General features: G+C 49.0%; 1 non-coding gene across 1 annotated transcript; it reads left to right on the forward strand.

Moving 5' to 3' along the window:
- The first annotated feature begins 20,465 nt into the window (after positions 1 to 20,465).
- On the forward strand, positions 20,466 to 20,540 carry Trnas-cga. Its single transcript has one exon. It is a non-coding gene; the product is annotated as a tRNA-Ser (tRNA).
- Positions 20,541 to 21,988: the final 1,448 nt, after the last annotated feature.

Genomic DNA, 21,988 nt, shown 5'->3' on the forward strand with positions numbered 1-21,988 from the left:
TGCACTCGTTCACCTTACTGACCGCTGCAGTCTTCATCGTGTTTTGTGGCAACAGGGCCCTTCCTAGATGACACCACCCGGACTAGTTGGACCACTGTTTTCTAAACGAGTGTTACTCCTTCGTGACTTCTATTTTATACTGGCTTGTGATAGTTGCAGGGGTTGGAAGTATATCGAATCATCACGAGAAATTCGTGTTTGAATATAAATGCAGGTGACAGCCAAGTCTGCAGGTTGCGCTGTTGCGTTCGATCACGAACGGCACCTGTGCAGTGGCATCAATACGTTGCAAGCGTCTGTTATTGCTAGAACAGTTTTCTGTGCAGTTGTGAGCGCATCTCGTTGGAGCTGGGTGAATTGGAACGTGAGAAAATTGTGGGTGCTCGTATCGTAGGTGCTCCCATAACGAAGACAGCCGATGTGTTTAGCGTTTGAAAACACACCATATGGAAGATTTATACGGCATACAGGGAAAATGGAGAAGCATCATCCGCTGAGTCAAGACAAGGACGAAAGTGTATGTTGAGTTATCGCTACGGACGCACATCGAAGAGAATCATGACGAAAAATAAGAAGTCGACTGCTGCAAAGGTCACTGTAGAACTGAACATCGCACGTGCAAACCATGTGAGCACCAACACTACAAGAATGGATCTCCATAAACTGGGAACTGCAGGGCGAGCTGTAATTCCAAAAGCCACTCGTCAGTGATACAAATGCCCCTAATATCAATCTGTATTACCGAAGTTGTGAGCCGCGTGATTTGAGGCGCCAAGTCACGGACTGCGCGGCCCTTCCCGCCGGAGGTTCGAGTCCTCAAATACAATGTAAACAGGCAGAATATGGCGCTGCGGTCGGTAACTCATATATAAGACGACACCTGTCTCGCGTAAAATGGCATCTTCGGCGGTACTCCGGAAGGATACCGCCCTTCGATTGGCCTTTCGGTTCTAATCGAAGCGTTAGGTGCATTGCAGGTGCCAGCCACCCTGAAGCGGTCCAGCCAGCCAGCCAGCCGAGCAGAGCTGCAGCGGTCCAGCAGCAGCAGCAGCAGCAGCGGTCCCGGTCCCGGTCCCGGTCTGCAGCGGCGCTCCAGCCGGCAGCAGCCAGCCAGTCCTCCTGCAGCAGCAGCAGCAGCAGCGGCCCAGCCAGCCAACCAGCCAGCCAGCAGCAGCAGCAGCAGCAGCAGCAGCAGCCCCGGCCCCGTCTGCGGCAGCAGCAGCAGCAGCAGCTGCGGCGTTCCTGCCACTCACCGTCGCCGTCGCCGTCGCCGTCCGACCCTGGTCTTCGTTCGTCTTCGTCTTCGTCTTTGTCTTCGTCTGTCTGTTTGTGTCCTTTCTTTTTCGTCCTGTGCGTTTTTGTTTCTCCCTGTCGTCATGTCCACCCCCACCACCACCGCCACCACTTCCACCACAGCCATAGTTTATACTTCCCCTTCCGCCGCCACCACCACTATAACATGGTGTGCCCAGTCACACCCCCCTTCTTCCATCCCACCTCTTCTCACTCTCCCTTCGCCCTCGCTGTTTGTCGCCCCCTCTCCAGCTTCTTCCTACCGCTCCTCTCGATCTGATCCTTTCCCCCCACTCCCCCAGCCTGTCACTGCAGCTCCAGCTAGGGTGGTGGCCCGTCGGGCCACTGTCCATGCCCAGCTCTCCCCATCGCCTTCGCCATCACCGCCCACCACCGCCACCGTCGCCGCCGCCGTCGCCGTCGCCGTCGCCGTCGCCGTCGCCTTCACCGTCACCATCTCCAGCGCCGACTGCTGTGTCCACGCCGGGACCTGTCCCTTCCCACCACCTCCCTATAGCTCCCGTCCCTCATATCACCACCCACCCTTCTGCCGCCATAAAACGCCCTAGTGGCACCACCACCTCCTCCGCTCCCAAAAAGGCCCCGCCCCGTCCTCCTTCCCCCCCCCCCAGGGTGCCATGGATGTCTCCCCACCTGACCCTGCTCCCTCCGCCTCCTCCTCCTCTTCCTCCTCCTCCCCCCTCTTTATACAAATACCTCCTCTCCCGTCCCGATCCTTCCCTTCTCGAGGCCCGGAATCTCTCCCTCCTCCTCCGCCAACACTTCCCTGGTGCCCCCATCTCTCTCCTCACTCCCAGACGGGATTCTGTTCTCATCTCCTCCCCCAGCCCAACCCTCCATACTGACATCCTCTCCCGCCTCCCCATCACCCGTTTTGGCCCCAACGCCTCCCTCACCCCTGCTCCTTCTCCATATCCTACCTGCCAACCCCAACCCCCGTGTCGCCTGCCGACCCTCACCGCCGTGATCACTCGGCTCAGTCCGTCGATCACGGAGGAGGAGGTGTTGGCAGAGCTCAAGGCGCATCCCACGCTGGAGGTGTGGACAGTCCGCCGCATTTTCAACTCCGCTGGGCCCACTCACCTTATGCAAGTTTTCTCCGAGGACGCCCTCTCCATTGACCGTCTCCTGAAGGAGAGTGCCCTCCTCTTCAACCAGCGCTACAAGGTCGACCCCTCCCGTTCCCCTCCTCAATCCCTGCGCTGCCAGAGGTGTCTGCACTATAACGCACACCCAACATCTGAGTGCCACGAGGCCCACACCTGCCCGCATTGTAGGCAAGCACACTTCCTCCGGCAGTGCCCTAACCTTCAATCCCCTCCCTCCTGCAATACCTGTAATCTCCCCCATCCCACCTACTCCCAAAAGTGTAAAGCCCGACCCCCTCCGACCACTCCTGAACTCACCATCCCTGTCCGTCCTCTGGACGCCCCCACCCCTCCTGGCAATTCCCTTCGTCCCCCCCCCCCCACCGCTGAGGACATCATCAGGTTCCTCACCATCGTCCTTCAGAATGTTCATCCCTTTCAGCGCCCCCACACCCTCCAACAGATTTCCCTCGCCGCCCGTTCCATTTTCCAACTCAAAATGTACGCCACCTACTCCAACAACCAGGCCCATTTCACCTTCTCCCGTCTTGACACCCTCCTCTAAATCCCTGTCATGGCGCGACAGCAACGTATCCTTTTCAACAATATCCGCTCCCTTCCCGCCAACAGGAACCTCTTCCTGCACACCCTTGCCACCCACCGCGTGGATGCCTTCCTCCTCAATGAAACCTTCCTCCAACTCCACCACTCCATCCACACCTCACCCTATCTCCTCCACTGCTCCGATAATCCCCTCCCAATTGCGCGTGGCGGAGTTGCCATTGGTCACCACCGCCAGATCCCCGTTCTGCTCCAACCTCTCCTTCCCGGCCCCACCGAACACCTGATCCTTAGTCTCTTCTTCCCCGGCCTTACCATTACCTGCGCCACCATCTATGTCCACCCCAATGCCCCTATTCCTTTCGACTTCCTCTCCCACATCGACCATGCCTTCTCCTTCTACATGATCGCCGCTGACCTCAAAATCCATAGTCGTACCGCTGCCCAGTTACAGCGGTGGCATCGGTTCCTCTCCTCCCTTCAAGGCGACCTCATCCCCATCCCCCAGCACACCCATCCCGAATCCAACTCCACTCCTGATGTTATCCTCTCCTCCCCCAACCTCCTTGGCCGCATAACGTTGGATGTCCTGGAGCCTAATGGTAGCGACCATCTCCCTGTCCTCCTCACCATTTCAGACGGTCGTCGCCCCCACCCCGACCCTCGTCATGACCCTCCCCCTAAGTATGTCCATGACTATTCCCATGCCAACTGGAATGCCTACCGGGATACCCTTTCCACCCAGGTCGATAGCCACCCCTTCACCTACCACCATCCTGACGATGTCACCCATGCCACCTCCTTTCTCCAGCAGACCTTGTCTGAGGCCATGGAGGCCCACGTCCCTACTGTCGCCGTCCACCCTCACCGTCCTACCTTACCCCCGCAGGCCGTCCTCCTCCTCCGTGAATCCCGTCGTCTCTACCGTGCCTTCCTCCGCACGCGTGACACACTACGACGCCACCGGCAACTCCAGCGACACATTCGTAATTTGCTCGCGGCTAAGAAACGCCGGGACTGGCGACACACCTGCACCCATTTAAATGCTACCCTACCAATCAACTCGTCCAAGTTCTGGTCGGCCTTCCGTCGCCTTACCGGAACTAAGCCCTCCCCCTATTAACCTCTTCTCCATGATGATCACCCTTTCCCTGACACCCTTAGTAATCACTTTGCCTCCTACCTCTCCGATGTATTTTCCATCCCTGATGATCCCCAGTTCGATTACTCCCTCTTCCCGGATATCCGTGATCGAACTGACACCTCTGTCCCTCCCCTCGCTCCTGGTTTCCAGTACTTGGACAACATTGCACACATGGAACTCAATGCCCCTATCACTACACAGGATCTCATTGATACACTCCGCACAAAACGCAACACCACTCCTGCTCACGATCGTGTCACCTACCATCACCTTCGTGAAGCTCCTGTCTCTTTCCTCTCCACCCTGGCCAGGCTCTACAATGTAGTCCTGTCCACCGGTTACTACCCAGACCTGTGGAAAACCTCCCGTATCCTCATGTTCCTTAAACCTGGCAAACCGCCGTCTCCTCCTACCGTCCCATCAGCCTTACCTCGGTCTTCAGCAAGGTCCTGGAATCTATCCTCACCCGACGCATCCACCAGCATCTCCGCCAGCACCGCCTCCTTCCCATTACCCAGTGTGGCTTTCGGCCGTCCTTCTCTTCCGACGACCTTCTCCTTCACCTCACTCATCTCCTTTCCGAACAGCTTAATTCCCGTCGCTCTGCAATCTTCCTCTCCCTGGACCTCGAACGTGCTTATGACCGCGTATGGCATTCCGGTCTCCTCTTCAAGCTCCAAACCTTCGCCCTTCCCATTAACTACGTTCGTCTGATTGGCTCCTTTCTCTCCCGCCGTCCTTCCTATGCCACCATCCATAACACAGATTCCTACACCTTTTTCCCCTCTGCCGGTGTGCCCCAAGGCTCCATCCTCTCCCCCCTTCTGTACCTTTTGTACACGGCGGACATGCCGCCGCCGTCAGCCCCCGTCCACCTTCTCCAGTGTTCCGATGACACCGCCTTCCTTGCCCTTGCCCCCACCCTACAGCGCTCCCAACACCTTCTCCAATCCCACCTTGACCGGTTCACCGTTTGGTGCAACCAGTGGTTGCTCAAGGTCAATCCCTCCAAAACCCAGGCGATCGTTGTAGGCAAAACCACCCCTTCCTTCCGCCTCCTTGATTTCTATATCACCATCTATGGCCGTCCTATTGCCTTCACTCCCACCCTTAAGTACCTTGGCGTCACCCTCGACCATCGCCTCTCCTGGACTCCCCACCTCTGGACAATCCAAGCCAAGGCACGCTCCCGACTCAGTCTCCTTAAGCTCCTCTCCGGCCGTACGTGGGGTCTGGACCCCTCCACCATTCTCCACACCTATAAATCCCTCACCCGCCCTATCCTTTGTTATGCCCATCCAGCTTGGATCTCCGCCCCCGCCTACTTTTTACAGATCCCTCCAAATCCTTGAACGCCATGCTCTCCACCTCGCCTATCGCATCCGTCTCCCCTCCCCTACGCCGATCCTGCACGATCTCATCCCCTTCCCCCACCTCCTCCTTTTCCTTGAAAGGGTACAGATCCTGTACACCTCTCGTAAACTCGATCCTCCTCACCCGCTCGTCTCCCTGATCCTCTCCCACCCCCGCCCGCTGCCGTGCGTGTATTCCCACGTCCCACCTGGTCTCCATCTCTCCACCCTCCTTACCCTCTCCCAAGGTGGCTCCCACCAGCTCCCCCTCCCTGATGATGTCCTCCTCCCCTCCATCTACCCCTCCTACCAACTTTGATCCTCCCTCCCTCTTCCTGTATCTGTGCCTTTGGGCACCCTCCATCCCTAATCCCCTTCTCCCCACTCCTCCCCCGGGCCTCCCCTCCACTGTCCTTCTCCTCAGCCATTGGCATCTATGTTCCCCCTCTCCACCCTCTCCACCCGCCCTCACCCTTCTTCCCCTCTTGGCAGGTCCCCGGACTCGCACACGCTATGTGGACTTTCGCGCGCCGGAGATCATCGCCATCTGTGTCTCGTGTGTGTGACGTCGTTTTGTGTTTTTAGTGTCCGCCATCCCGCTTCTATGTTCACTTGTGCCGTCGGATTCACCAGTGTTATGTGCGCCGTGTCAACGTGTTTTCAGTGTCGTTATCGTCGCGTGTGAACGACTCCGTGTTTTTTGCGTACTGTGACCACTATTTTTCGCCCATCACTCTATTCATTTTAATTCTCCGTTCTTGTACTGTTATTGTCACCACTATGGCTGAAGAGCGGCGTAGCATGCCGCTGCCAGCCTACCTGATTGTTCAGGTGTTAAAATAACAATAAAGTAAAAAAAAAATCGCGTAAAATGGTTCAAATGGCTCTGAGCACTACGGGACTTAACATCTGAGGTCATCAGTCCCCTAGAACTTAGAACTACTTAAACGTAACTAACCTAAGGACATCACACACATCCATGTCCGAGGCAGGATTCGAACCTGCGACCGTAGCAGTCGCGTGGTTCCGGTCTGAAGCGCCTAGAACCGCTCGGTGTCTGGTGTAATTGTTAGATCGGTTACTGCTGCTACAAATGTTCAAATGTGTGTGAAATCTTATGGACTTAACCGCTAAGGTCATCAGTCCCTAAGCTTACACACTACTTAACCTAAATTATCCTAAGGACAAACACACACACCCATGCCCGAGGGAGGACTCGAACCTCCGCCGGGACCAACTGCTGCTACAATGGCAGGTTAACAGGATTTAAGTGTGTCTGAACGAGATACGGGACACAGCATCTCCGAGGTAGCGATGAACTGGGAATTTTCCCGTACCAGCATTTCACGAGTGTACCGTGAATATCAGGAAACATGTAAAGCATCAAAACTCCGATATCGCTGCTCCTGGAAAAAGATCCTTCATGAACGGACCAATGACGACTGAACAGAATCGTTTAACTTGACAGAAGTTCAACCCTTCCGCAAATTGCTGCAGATTTCAGTTCTGGGCCACCAACAAGTGTCAGCGGGCGAAGCATTGAAGGAAACATCATCGAAACGGGCTTTCTGAACTTTGTACCCTTGATGACTGCACGAGAGAAAGGTTTACGCCTCACCTGGGCCCGTCAACACCAACATTGGACTGTTGATGGCTGGGAACATGTTGCCTGGTCGGAGGAGTCTCTTTTCAAATTGTTCGAGCGGATGGACGTCTACCGATATGGAGACAACCTCAAGAACCCTTGATGACTGCACGAGAGAAAGGTTTACGCCTCACCTGGGCCCGTCAACACCAACGTTGGGCTGTTGATGGCTGGGAACATGTTGCCTGGTCGGAGGAGTCTCTTTTCAAATTGTTCGAGCGGATGGACGTCTACCGATATGGAGACAACCTCAAGAACCCATGGACCCTGCATGTCAGTAAGGCACTTTCAAGCTGGTGGAGACTGTGTAATAGTGTGTGCCATGTGCAGCTGGAGTGATATGGTACCCCTGATACGTCTAGATACGACTCAGGCAGGTGACTCGTACGTAAGCGTCCTGTCTGATCACCTGCATCCATTCATGTCCATTGTGGATTCCACCTAACTTGGGCAATTCCAGCAGGACAATGCGACACCCCACACGTCCAGAATTGCTACAGAGTGGCTCCAGGAAAACTCTTCTGAGTTCAAACACTTCCGCCGTCTCGCCAGACATGAACATTATTGGGCATATCTGAGATACGTTGCAAAGTGCTCTTCAGAAGAGCCCTCCACCCTCTATGAGACCTGAGTTTCTCCTGGCGTATACAACTTTCAAATAACTTCCGGGAATTCAGCCAGGTAACACTTTCAGCGACCGCCGATATTTCGGCGGGAGAACACCCAGCCATTTTCAAGGCAAACTGCAACGGACAGGCGGCGTACATGCAAATTTAATACCTCGGTTCTCGGACCCAAGCAGGAAAGATAACACACACACACTGAACACTAGTGCCACCAAAGATGGCCAAAGTCAGAGCTATCGATAGTGAGACTATGAATTCGCAGGTGAGGTAGCATTGAGTCTGTCCCTCTGTTTCTTGACAAGGGAGAGAGCCGGATTCCAAACAGAGTTTAAACAGAAACCTCCATCCCTGTTAACAAGGTTGCTCGCTAATTTAATCTCAACTGCCTCCCGAATCACACTGTCCCAATAGCTGGACGTGCATGCCAATATCTAGGTGTTATTATATAACATGGGGTGACCAGTATCCAAGCAATGTTCGGCAATAGCAGATCTATTTGGCTGCTGTAATCGTGTGTGCCGTTTATGCTCAGTACATCTGTCCTCCACGGTCCTGATAGTTTGACCAATATATGCCATGCCGCAGCTACAAGGGACACGATATACACCCGCCTTACGCAGTCCAAGATCATCCTTAACGGAACTCAAAAGTGCTCTAATTTTAGATGGAGGTCGGAAAACACATTTCACATCGTATTTCCGTAAAATACGACCGATCTTATTGGACGTGTTTCCTACGTAAGGCAAGAAGGCAGTAGACTTAGGTGTTGACTCAGAATTATCATCAATCACCTGATGTACAGTTGGTCGATAGCGCAACGCACGTTCAATCTATCACTGTAACCATTTTGACGAAATGTAACTTCAAGATGGGACAGCTCAGCTGGCAAAGTCTCAGCGTCAGAAACGATATGTGCCCTGTGTACCAAGGTACGAAGTACCCCTTCACGCTGAGCCGAATGGTGACAACTATTAGCTTGTAAGTACAAGTCGGTGTGAGTACGTTTCCTGTAGACTTCCTCGAAGTCTTCCATAAACGTGCATTGGGGTCGGCGCCTTTAAAACCCGCCTGTTTCTATAGATACGTTGACGATACCTTCGTTGTTTGGCCTCACGGTAGGGAGAATTTGAACGTCTTTCTAGAACATCTGAACTCGATCCACCCGAACATTCGTTTTACGATGGAGATGGAAAAGGATGGTTGCCTTCCCTTTCTCGACGTGTTGGTTAGGAGGAAGGATGATGGATCATTGGGACATGCAGTCTACAGGAAACGTACTCACACCGACTTGTACTTACAAGCTAATAGTTGTCACCATTCGGCTCAGCGTGGAGGGGTACTTCGTACCTTGGTACACAGGGCACATATCGTTTCTGACGCTGAGACTTTGCCAGCTGAGCTGTCCCATCTTGAAGTTACATTTCGTCAAAATGGTTACAGTGATAGATTGAACGTGCGTTGCGCTATCGACCAACTGTACATCAGGTGATTGATGATAATTCTGAGTCAACACCTAAGTCTACTGCCTTCTTGCCTTACGTAGGAAACACGTCCAATAAGATCGGTCGTATTTTACGGAAATACGATGTGAAATGTGTTTTCCGACCTCCATCTAAAATTAGAGCACTTTTGAGTTCCGTTAAGGATGATCTTGGACTGCGTAAGGCGGGTGTATATCGTGTCCCTTGTAGCTGCGGCATGGCATATATTGGTCAAACTATCAGGACCGTGGAGGACAGATGTACTGAGCATAAACGGCACACACGATTACAGCAGCCAAATAGATCTGCTATTGCCGAACATTGCTTGGATACTGGTCACCCCATGTTATATAATAACACCTAGATATTGGCATGCACGTCCAGCTATTGGGACAGTGTGATTCGGGAGGCAGTTGAGATTAAATTAGCGAGCAGCCTTGTTAACAGGGATGGAGGTTTCTGTTTAAACTCTGTTTGGAATCCGGCTCTCTCCCTTGTCAAGAAACAGAGGGACAGACTCAATGCTACCTCACCTGCGAATTCATAGTCTCACTATCGATAGCTCTGACTTTGGCCATCTTTGGTGGCACTAGTGTTCAGTGTGTGTGTGTTATCTTTCCTGCTTGGGTCCGAGAACCGAGGTATTAAATTTGCATGTACGCCGCCTGTCCGTTGCAGTTTGCCTTGAAAATGGCTGGGTGTTCTCCCGCCGAAATATCGGCGGTCGCTGAAAGTGTTACCTGGCTGAATTCCCGGAAGTTATTTGAAACCTCCACCCTCTAGTACTCCAACGGATTTATGGCCAGCCCAGCAGGATTGATGGTGTCAATTCTGTCCAGCACTACTTCAGACAATAGTTGTGTCCATGCCACGTCGTGTTGCGGCATTTCTGCGTGCTCGAGGGGGCCCTACACGATGTTAGGAAGGTGTTCCAGTTTCTTTGGTTCTTCGGTATATATAGTACAGCGTCTCACAATAAAATGATCGAATGTGACAGTTGCGTCTCATTATCAGCCTTATCATTCTATACGGGATTAGATTTTGATAAGATGCGTAATATGTTATTCAAGCTGAGTGTTTAGCTGCTCTTCATGTTGCCACACTTCCGTGGTAACTTATGCGTATGTGGTACAGTCTGAGCCGAAAATAATGCAGGGCAACAAGGTATCTTGTAAAATGATGAGGAAATATGGCTATAGAGGCATGCACGCTATTTTAATTGCGGTACAACTCGTTACTCATATATCTGTATAACTGGAAGTTTAGATGAGAGAAACGAAAGAGCTATCCGTTATTTGAGAAACAGGCTGGAACACGCTCGTGCCAAAATGTGCTCTACGCGTTTTGCATGAGGAGGACCGGCACAATGCGTCATTAACAGTAATTGAAAAGTCCGAGGCGATCGCGTCCAGCGGCGTGGGACGCGGCTGTTTGGGATGCGATGCGGCGTGGCGTGGCGCGGCGGGGCGAAACGCCAGCCAGTCAGCCAGGTAGGCAGCCAGCGAGGGGAGCCGGCAGAGGCCAGGGGGCGCACCGCGGCCGCTGTGTATTCCGCGCGCGCAGCCGGAGGCGCCGGTCTGCCTGCCGGCCACCGTAATAGCGCGCTCTCCTAGCCTAGACTCCAGAGAGTCTAGGAGGCGCCACCGCTGGGCACCTCTTTTAGCTCACGTCGCGCGCTCAGCTGAGCATGGCCATTCGCTTATCACCGTAAAATATTTTATTTTTTAAAATATTTTTCCCCGCCCATCCGATGTGACACGAGCAAAGCCTCCTGCACCGGAGAACCAGGCAGAACAGTAGCAGCTGCGTCTGCCGGAAATTAGTATGCAGTCGGCGGCCGGCAAAGAAGCCATTAACGTCGAAGTGTTCCTGCTGGGATTTGTCAAGGTTTCTCTAAAGGAAATCGCCTGGCGGATCGCTGGGCAAACAAACAACTTTCTCCCGCAAAGGTGAACGCGGCTTCTTAAGACGCTAGTGTGCGACCGCGGGACGTAATTATAGAGCTAGCATCATCTTCACAACCGCAGGTAACAATGGCGGTCCTTATCTGATGTCTGCACAGCCGCTGCTCCTTGCTATATCGTCAACAGCTCTCTGAGGTTGTTCGGATGATACTGTCCCTTACAGGATACCGCGGACAATTATTTGGAAAGTGTGAAGAAGTGTAGTGCACAAGTCTAACGTAAACTGACCGTTAAAAAAAAAAAGAGGAGGGTCAAAGCATTGCCGAAACGTCTCCAGTGACATTCCTGATGTCGGCTAAAGGCATTCAGTGTTACGAGGCTGACGGCCCCATGGGAAATCAAAAGTCTATTTGCTGTTATCTGCTAAAATTATAAGCTGTGTAGCTTTATAGGCTTACAAACTGTAACACAAGAAAAAAAAGTTAAAAGAAACACGACAAACAGAAAAGAAATTGTCCGAATGGAACGGAAACCGGTAGATGTGATGTATGTGTAGAGTCAGACAAATGATAACAACTTCGGAAAAAGTGGATGATTTAATCAAGTGACACAGCTTCACAAATTTGGCAAGTCAATAACGCGTTGCTCCTCCTCTGGCCCTTATGCAAGCAGTCATTCGGCTAGGCATTGATTGAGAAAGTTATGGATGTCCTTCTAAGCGATACCGTGGCAAATTCTCTCCAACTGTCCAATTGGCGCGTTAGATCGTCGAGATCCCTTGCTAGTTTGAAAGTGCTGCCCATAATGCTCAAAACATTATCGATTAGGGAGAGATCCGGCGTCTCCGGACACATCTTGGGCCTGGAATTTCATTGACTGGAGTAGAGCAGTCTTCCGTGATGCGTCCGGCATGGAACTGGGCGACGATGACCAGCGTAGGCGTGTCTGGAGACGCCCCGGACAGCGGTGCGAAACCAGCCTGATTCTCGCCCGCCATGCGGCCCGACAGAAGGGAGTCATGGTCTTACCAGCCGTTTCTTTTCATTGCAGGACCCCTTTAGCTTTCACCGCGGCACCCTTACAGCAAAGCGGTACGTCAACGATATTCTACACCCCATTTTGTTGCTCTTCGCGGCAAGCCACCTTGGACTTACATTTCAGCAAGACAATGCCCGATTGCACACGGCGAGAGTTTCTACTGTTGCCTCCGGGCTCACCAAACCCTACCTTGGCCAGTAAGGTCGCCTAATCTCTGACCAATTTGAAACAGGAGAATTATGGGCAGGGCCCTGCGGGCAGCTAGCGATTTTGAGGATCTAACGCACCAATAGGACAGAATTTGGCACGATATCCCTTATGAGGACATCCAAGAACTCTATCAGTCAGTGCCAAGCTGAATAGCTGCTTCCATAAGGGCCAGAGTGCACGAACGCATTGTTGACTTCCTCAATTTCTGAAGCTCTTTCTCTTGAATAAATCATCCATTTTTTGTTAAACTGTAATCATTTATTTGTCAGCACATGTACGTCACATCGGCTCATTTCTGTCTCATTCGTACAATTCCCTCAAGGTGTGTCAACTATTTTTTTCTGTCTTAGAGTGTAATACACTCCTGGAAATTGAAATAAGAACACCGTGAATTCATTGTCCCAGGAAGGGGAAACTTTATTGACACATTCCTGGGGTCAGATACATCACATGATCACACTGACAACCACAGGCACATAGACACAGGCAACAGAGCATGCACAATGTCGGCACTAGTACAGTGTATATCCACCTTTCGCAGCAATGCAGGCTGCTATTCTCCCATGGAGACGATCGTAGAGATGCTGGATGTAGTCCTGTGGAACGGCTTGCCATGCCATTTCCACCTGGTGCCTCAGTTGGACCAGCGTTCGTGCTGGACGTGCAGACCGCGTGAGACGACGCTTCATTCAGTCCCAAACATGCTCAATGGGGGACAGATCCGGAGATCGTGCTGGCCAGGGTAGTTGACTTACACCTTCTAGAGCACGTTGGGTGGCACGGGATACATGCGGACGTGCATTGTCCTGTTGGAACAGCAAGTTCCCTTGCCGGTCTAGGAATGGTAGAACGATGGGTTCGATGACGGTTTGGATGTACCGTGCACTATTCAGTGTCCCCTCGACGATCACCAGTGGTGTACGGCCAGTGTAGGAGATCGCTCTCCACACCATGATGCCGGGTGTTGGCCCTGTGTGCCTCGGTCGTATGCAGTCCTGATTGTGGCGCTAACCTGCACGGCGCCAAACACGCATACGACCATCATTGGCACCAAGGCAGAAGCGACTCTCATCGCTGAAGACGACACGTCTCCATTCGTCCCTCCATTCACGCCTGTCGCGACACCACTGGAGGCGGGCTGCACGATGTTGGGGCGTGAGCGGAAGACGGCCTAACGGTGTGCGGGACCGTAGCCCAGCTTCATGGAGACGGTTGCGAATGGTCCTCGCCGATACCCCAGGAGCAACAGTGTCCCTAATTTGCTGGGAAGTGGCGGTGCGGTCCCCTACGGCACTGCGTAGGATCCTACGGTCTTGGCGTGCATCCGTGCGTCGCTGCGGTCCGGTCCCAGGTCGACGGGCACGTGCACCTTCCGCCGACCACTGGCGACAACATCGATGTACTGTGGAGGCCTCACGCCCCACGTGTTGAGCAATTCGGCGGTACGTCCACCCGGCCTCCCGCATGCCCACTATACGCCCTCGCTCAAAGTCCGTCAACTGCACATACGGTTCACGTCCTCGCTGTCGCGGCATGCTACCAGTGTTAAAGACTGCGATGGAGCTCCGTATGCCACGGCAAACTGGCTGACACTGACGGCGGCGGTGCACAAATGCTGCGCAGCTAGCGCCATTCGACGGCCAACACCGCGGTTCCTGGTGTGTCCGCTGTGCCGTGCGTGTGATCATTGCTTGTACAGCCCTCTCGCAGTGTCCGGAGCAAGTATGGTGGGTCTGACACACCGGTGTCAATGTGTTCTTTTTTCCATTTCCAGGAGTGTATAATCGCGCTCCATATCTGCGTTTCCATGTCGTATCCTGGGTTATAGTACTAACGTTGAGCAATGAGCGAGAAGGACAAATGTATCAGTGTGTGTGTGTGTGTGAGAGAGAGAGAACACAAGTCTGGAAAGATGGAAGCGAGAATGCGAAAATTTCAAGTTGGCAGTTGGTCTTCTGACCACTATGACAGTCCAAGGACCCGCATATGTATAATTACTGTTCTTACGTTCACATCTTGCACGAAGTGTTACATTCATAGCAGTTCTGTTGTGCCCTTTGGAGTAATCCTGGTGTTGTCGCAAGTTCACCATCAGCGGGACTTGCCAGAAAATCTGTCCTGTCTCGACGGGTGCCCCGCATGGGAAAAAAACCAAGTGCGGCCAGGTCAGGTGAACGAGTTAGATCCCAGACACGAGCTCTCACCGCTCACTTGGCGGACGTCCGATACAGGTGTTTCCGGATTAGATGTACCATCTATTAAAGTGCAGTCTTATAGATGCGCACAGATCAAAATAGGGTATCATCCAATAACGTAGCGAGTGTCTCTGCAATGTACTCCTGTGTACTTAAGCAGGGAGGCAGTATGTATGGGCATGTTAACCCCACAACACTAACGGGGGAGAAAGCGTTACGTTGTCACTAGACCATTATAAACTTTACTACCTCATATATTATTCAAAGGAAATGTTTTTTATAGTTTACGCTCTAATTAATTACAATTATACACTTTCCAATGGTATGTCACATACAGAAGAAGTACAAAGTGTCTTGTTTCATACACTATACTAACAATACCAGATTGGCGAGAACTGCAGATTGTTATCATTGGAGTTGTAAATTTTGCGAGGGTTTAGTAATCGAGGATTAAATACCCACTGTCTGTGCTCGCCATAAGTTGACCACAAATCTGCGTTTTTCACAACTGTTAGTGTTCTCAACGACACATAAATGTGTTTTTGACACTTGCACGGAGAGGGAATGCGTTGACATTTGCACGGAGCCCGGGACAGTGTGTTCCAGGGTGTTCCAGGAGTAGGATACACCGGCCCCTCCACCGCTACCCACGACGAATTTTGGGGAAGGACAAAGCCCGTTTCCCGCACAAAGTTCCCTGTCCCCACACCAGTTCGTATTGGCGTGGTTTACTCTCAGACTTAAGAACTGCAATGACCTCTGACTGGAAAGGAGGGTTCCGTGTTTTAGTGCTTAGATAATGAAGTTCACCGAGATCACCAAAGTGAAGTCTTTACTGATTTACAATGGGCGTCAGTGACTTATTGGTTTTGTGTAAACTCTAAAAAGAATAAATGCAAAGGAAGACTGTCGTCAAAAATTAACACAGTTTTAGGGGAAAGTAGCCATGTTTGTATTCCATATGAAGCAGCAGATGAAGTGCGAAAACATTTTGTCAGCACAAAGAAGCGGGCAAAAGAAACAGAGACTGCAATTTCATCAGTTTACGTTGAAGAAGTAGGGCCGCTCTTCAATCGAAGCTACGGCTTAGTAAGATCGCTGCCATAACACAGAAATGCGAAACGATCGTTACATCGCATTGGGCGAAACTACAAAGATCCCACCGATTCTGGAGGAATACTCTCCCAAGAAAATAATTCACTGATGAATGATCGTAGCAATTTTTCACTCGTAGATGATAACAGGATATCGAACGACCAAATACTAGTGTTTACCAACCAAAAGGGAAAAGTGTGTATCAAACTGCGGATCATTCTTTGTGGATGGAACGTTTCATTTGCTACCGAATAAAAAGAGAGAAGTATATGAACGACTTTTAAACCCATTAAAACTAACGTGCCTGGATGGAACTCTGTATCTATGATGACGGACTTCGAAATTGCCATTGTACAAGCAGGTAACAGTTTGTTTCCTGGAACAGAGTTACCGATGTTTTTGGAAACAAGTTCAGTGTCGCTGCCTCGTTTCAGCCCATCAGGAAGACGAGGATTTACGCTGTCACGTAAGAATGCGTTCTGCTCTAGCGTATCTTTCCCTGGAGGTGTTGGATGCTGGTTGGGTGTGTATTCACGTTGGAAAACGGAAAGTTTCAGTACTTTTATGACTTATTTTGTGGACCAGTTGGTTCGATAACGAATACATGCTAAGAGAGATGTGGAATCGCAGGTGAAGGCGCCATCGCATTAATAACGTCTCAGAAGGACGGAACCGAAGAATAAATACATCATCAGTGGAAAATCTTCGAGAAGACGCGGAGTACCAAGGCCACCAGTTTGACCGAATAATTTAAACTTTGATGGAAAAAGAAAAAAGAAGCCAGCAATGAACACTGACGAAACGGTTGCAGAGGCTTTAAGGAAACTCCAAACTGGTGGGAGTAACCGATCGTAGTTTTGCAACCTTTCAATACATGTCAAAACTATTTTATAGTAATACATGTCGATGACTATAGCAGGCGTGTTACGGATGCGGCTAGGCGAACTAGAGAGCTCACGCTCGCTCGCCGCCTGTTTGTGAGCGTTCGCGGTAAAATGGGACGATTAAGATGTCGTTACGCAGAACTGCAAACTATGTGTTGCCTTCAGAAGGATGGCCACAATTAGGTTCGGCGTAGCGTTAGATACGAACATACAGTACATATGGTGCTTGAGGGGGGGACTCCACCCAAACGTTTGAATTTTCTTCTACTTTGCAGGTAGCAACCAAACTTTAAAATCACGTACATTAGGTAAAAATGTAGCAGTACCAAGTATTGAAGGCCACAACTTCATTGGATTAGGAGTTTTGAATTTTTTATATGATTTTAGTACTCACATCACAATTTTCACATGCCAGATTTTGTAGATACAGTCCAAACACTTACCTGTAGTTCAATGGTTCTGTGCGTTCATTTTATGAGAAATATTAATAATTTGTTTTCAGTTTGGTTTCAACGTTCAGGCTTAAATTTTCTTTAATTATTGGCACATAAATGTCATGATAAAATAAACAAACTACAGTTTCGATAATATTAATTCATAGAAGTATGCAAACACAATGCGGCGGCTCGGTTTACTGTCGTCCTTTACCTGCACCTACTCGTTGCAGCAAATCGCCGGTAGGAAAGCCGAGCAGAAACCTATCATACTGCAACTCGCACCAGGGTGCATACCACGTAGCTATTCCAAGAATCGGGAAAAATCTTAATTTTGAATGAAGGGTGGAAATACTGGCAAAACTTCGGGATGTTCTGAACCCTGATAATGTACACGTTCACTGCCAAGCCCGTGCTAATCTTAACCCAGTCATGCACAAGCTCTCTCATTCACGTTAGCAAGTTTATGGTAACGTATTTCCCGAAATCTGAACAGCTACTAAGCACGGACTGTTCTTAAATGAAAATGCTCGCCATATTATTAAGTTTATCGGTGTCTAATGCACTCAAGTTTTAGTTACCGACCTGCTCAATATGCCACGCGGAATTATTGACTTTTCTCATACACAAAATTACTTAAAAAATCGTACTTTCTAAAAAAGACACAGTAATAAATATGCCTTCACTTTAAAATACATTTGATACATGTAGCACAACTAAGACCGGCAAATTATAACCTCCTTCGGAGCTCATACTACACATGACCGTACCATTGAAAGTGGGGGACTGATGACCTTCGCTGTTTAGTCCCCCTTGAACATCCCAACAACCACCAACCACCACCACCATTGAAAGGCTGGGCTCCGACTACTTAGACTGCTGTAAGCATTCTCTAGCTCCAAGAGAAAAGACGTGCGAAGAATACTCCGTTCTGATTGGTCAGTTTTCTTTAAGACCAACAGAAAAACATTATTCTCCCGCGTCCGTCGACGCTTTTCATCACTAACCAATCAAGAAATAAAAAACTTTCCAACTGTTCTTTTTCCCTAAATAAATATTGAACATACTGATATTTTGTTTATACTTTACGTTGTTAACTACTTTCGTTTGCAATAGAACTAGCTTTCCTTTTACCATAAACTTATTTAACATACCATGATTTAAAACTGCCCGTCGTACAACGTTCATCAGTGGAACAATGATCTACATATTTGCTTTAGACCAAATTTACGCATCATTCACGCTACTAAAAGCATATACAAAACTGCACAAAAATAAATAAACAAAAAATCCTTCAAGAAATTGAGAGGCACCCACATGCCTTGCTCATACTGTGGCATCAAGCAGTCAGGCCTGCAAGATGAGTGGTCTGCCAAGCGAGTGGATTCATACTTATTTATCGAGTAACATGAACTCTCGTACTCACAATTAAGTTACAAATTATCCTCCTGTATGAATATTACGCAACGGAAACGCACTTCTGACTATCAGTAATTTACAGAACTCTGACTGTTCACTACGCACTGCCAATACCACATTTCCTTTCTTATTTAACGGCTTTGATCAACACGTGGCCATCGCACTGAATATGAATGGCGCACACATTATAAATTCTGGATATCATGACAACATACAATTCGAAGGAAAAGGCCACCAATCTTTTCTTTCCACTATCTTATTTATTCCGATACATTCTATAACCTAAACACACAAATTCTATAACCTACAACAATAACACATGAAAAATTCCGCCCAATGGGCATGGCTTTGCATTGGTGATTCTCTATCTTATGGTCTCGTAATTATTTAATGCTACAGTACACTTTCTGGATAGGATGGTGGATCTTTTGCTGTATCTCACACTTTGAATCTCACAACCATCACCACGAAACTTTCCTCCAGACCGAGCGGTACAAAAGGAACATGCATAACCCACTACCTCTGAAACTACCTTTCTACTCTCCCATGCAAACCACACATACTTAAATTACATGACATACACCACACTTCAACATGGAATACAACATAAGGAATAGTCACAACATTATAATCACATCACATTTAGCTTTCCCACTTCAATTAGTATTCATCCCAGTTTCACACGACACTGCCCTACTTCGTAACTTTTCTTTCCTACTACGAACTCTGGACGATATATGCACATCTTCCTGTGCAATGCAAGCCAAGTGGCGTTGCTGGATAGACGGCTGACTCACCTTGCTTCTCTCTCAGAGTATTATAGTTTGAATCAAGCGTCACACGGAAACATAACACGCAAAGTAATATTAAGAACATATTCATCACACACGCGAGTCCTCAACTGATACCATGGGCAAGTACTTCTCTTTATCCTTTGTCTCATACAGATTGAGACTCACACAGTACTCACCACGTGGAAGAACTCGTCTCTAATTTCAAGTCCTGCACACGCCATTTCTTAAATATTTCCAACTTATAGTACACACGCTAGTAATTCAGCTTAACTTAAGCACTCGGAAGTATTTCAACTTATTGCTACACGTGGTTTCATTGTGACCGTTGGTCACTTCCGAAGATTACTACGATCCCCTTAATATTACTTGCCTGACATTTAATTCTCCCCACAAAAGTTCCTGAAATAGAGAAATTACTATTCTAAACTACTCTTAAGTATTTCACATGCATACCATGTCTCCACTCTTTTGTCTTTACGGAGCATGCCTAAGACAGGTCTTACCAACACTAGATCCAGCGGCAGAGTGCTGAAACATGGCCGTTCTTCAGGTTCTCTCGCACCTCTGCCGAAGTGGGGGAGCACCTTGCTACCGTATTGGTCAGCCACATTTCAGGCGCTCAAAGCTCAGGTATATGTCATCTCTTTGGTTCCACCAAAGGTGGCCAAAGGATCGTCTCAAAGATGATCATATATTCACATTCACTATCTGCGGTTAGCTGACGACCATACATTCATTCATTTCACAGATCTCACCAAACTGGATGTAGGGATTTATTTTGTGGGAGTGCACATGTGATCAATTAAATAAATAAATTGTCATTCTTTCCCACACTGGTATCCGGCTTCGCTGTATTAATTGAAACTGAGTTAGTCTTACAAAAAAATGTGTTACTTCCTGGCAGATTAAAACTGTGTGCCCGACCGAGACTCGAACTCGGTACCTTTGCATTTAGCGGGCAAGTGCTCTACCAACTGAGCTACCGAAGCACGACTCACGCCCAGTACTCACAGCCTTACTTCTGCCAGTATCTCGTCTCCTACCTTCCAAACTTTACGGAAGCTTCTACCAGGAAGTTTCATGTCAGCGCACACTCCGCTGCAGAGTGAAAATCTCATTCTGGAAACATCCCCCAGGCTGTGGCTAAGCCTATGTTTCCGCTATATCCTTTCTTTCAGGAGTGCTAGTTCTGCAGGGTTCGCAGGAGAGCTTCTGTAAAGTTTGGAAGGTAGGAGACGAGATACTGGTAGAAGTAAGGCTGTGAGTACGGGGCGTGAGTCGTGCTTCGGTAGCTCAGTTGGTAGAGCACTTGCCCGCGAAAGGCAAAGGTCCCGAGTTCGAGTCTCGGTCGGGCATACAGTTTTAATCTGCCAGGAAGTTTCATATCAGCGCACACTCCGCTGCAGAGTGAAAATCTCATTCTGAAAAAATGTGTTGTTCTGACAAGAATAATGAAGTATGTTGTACCGATTTTCAAAGCCGGGCGGTACTGTACCCTTTCAAAATAAACAGAACACTTCCCAAAAATATTCCCTTGACTTGTTTCTTGAATGTCTCTGTGCACTACTATCCTGTAGCAGATGAAAACTATAACTACGTACTCGGCTGAACCCGCTTCAGACCATCTGTCATTGTGCACGCTTGAGTCATTCTCCTGAAATTTTTTTGGAAATTTGTGGTAAGTTCCTATGGGACCAAACTGCTCAGGTCATCGGTTCCTAGGCTTACACACTACTCAATCTAACTTACGCTAAGGTCAACACACACACCTATGCCCAAGGGAGAACTCGAACCTCCGACGGGGGGAGCCGTGCGAGCCATGGCAAGACGCCACAGACCACTCGGCTACCCCGCGCGGCAATTCTTCAGATACACAGGCTCTAGACATGAGCGGTATAAAGCGACACGTTTCAACATTAAGACTACTTGTTGCCGATTGGTTAATATTAGTGATAAAAAAGTCGGCGCTGAGCTTAGATGTTAAAATGGATTTTAACATTTTAACAAAAAGAATGTTACTACAAGACACATACTCATTAAAATTCAACATAACGTTTTCCTTTCCTGCTTATATGAAGCTTCTTCTTGTAATTTCAAGATCAGGGAAGCCTTTTTCTTGAGTTCCTGACTAAAATCTACTGACAGTCTTCTTGAGTAGGTGCAATGGTAGGAACATCTGATTATAAGCCAATGCCTGTTTCCTTAGAACTTGTTGATTCTACTGAACAGGACTTCAGTGTATTCCCCAAATTTATTTTTACACAGTCAGCGGACAAAGCAGTTGATTTCCAATGACTGACTACCAATTGTTTCGCTTCACTTTTCCTAGAAATCTTGCAATTTGTTTTTCCCTGTTGGAGTTTATGCCAAGTTAGGAGTAAAGACGGTTCTGTTTAATACTGATAGAAATAAAAAAAGTATCTTTGTCATCTTTCGGTGTGCCACGGCCCCTTAAGCAGTCTGTATTTCAGACACTTCTTAGACTTACTTGTAAATTGAATATAGCCAAATCGTTTTTGGGATTTAGGAGTGAAATATTATTCAAAAAATTGGAATGGTTGGAGTCTCCCCTTAAAATGGAGAGTAGTTACTTTTAAAGGGATGGAAGGTAGCATGATAGTCGGGTTAGGAACTTCAGAGTGGTCAGACACATCAACATCTACGTATCAGTGCATAATGTCTAGTCTACATGTTTATTGTACACGATGGTGTCTTGATATGGTTAGTGTTCTGCGAATATTCTTCAAAACTTGATCACAAAGAAAAAAATCAGTTCGCAACAACATGACAATAGATTCCATGTA

This window comes from Schistocerca americana, chromosome 2 (assembly GCF_021461395.2).
Source record: "Schistocerca americana isolate TAMUIC-IGC-003095 chromosome 2, iqSchAmer2.1, whole genome shotgun sequence".
NCBI lineage: Eukaryota > Metazoa > Arthropoda > Insecta > Orthoptera > Acrididae > Schistocerca > Schistocerca americana.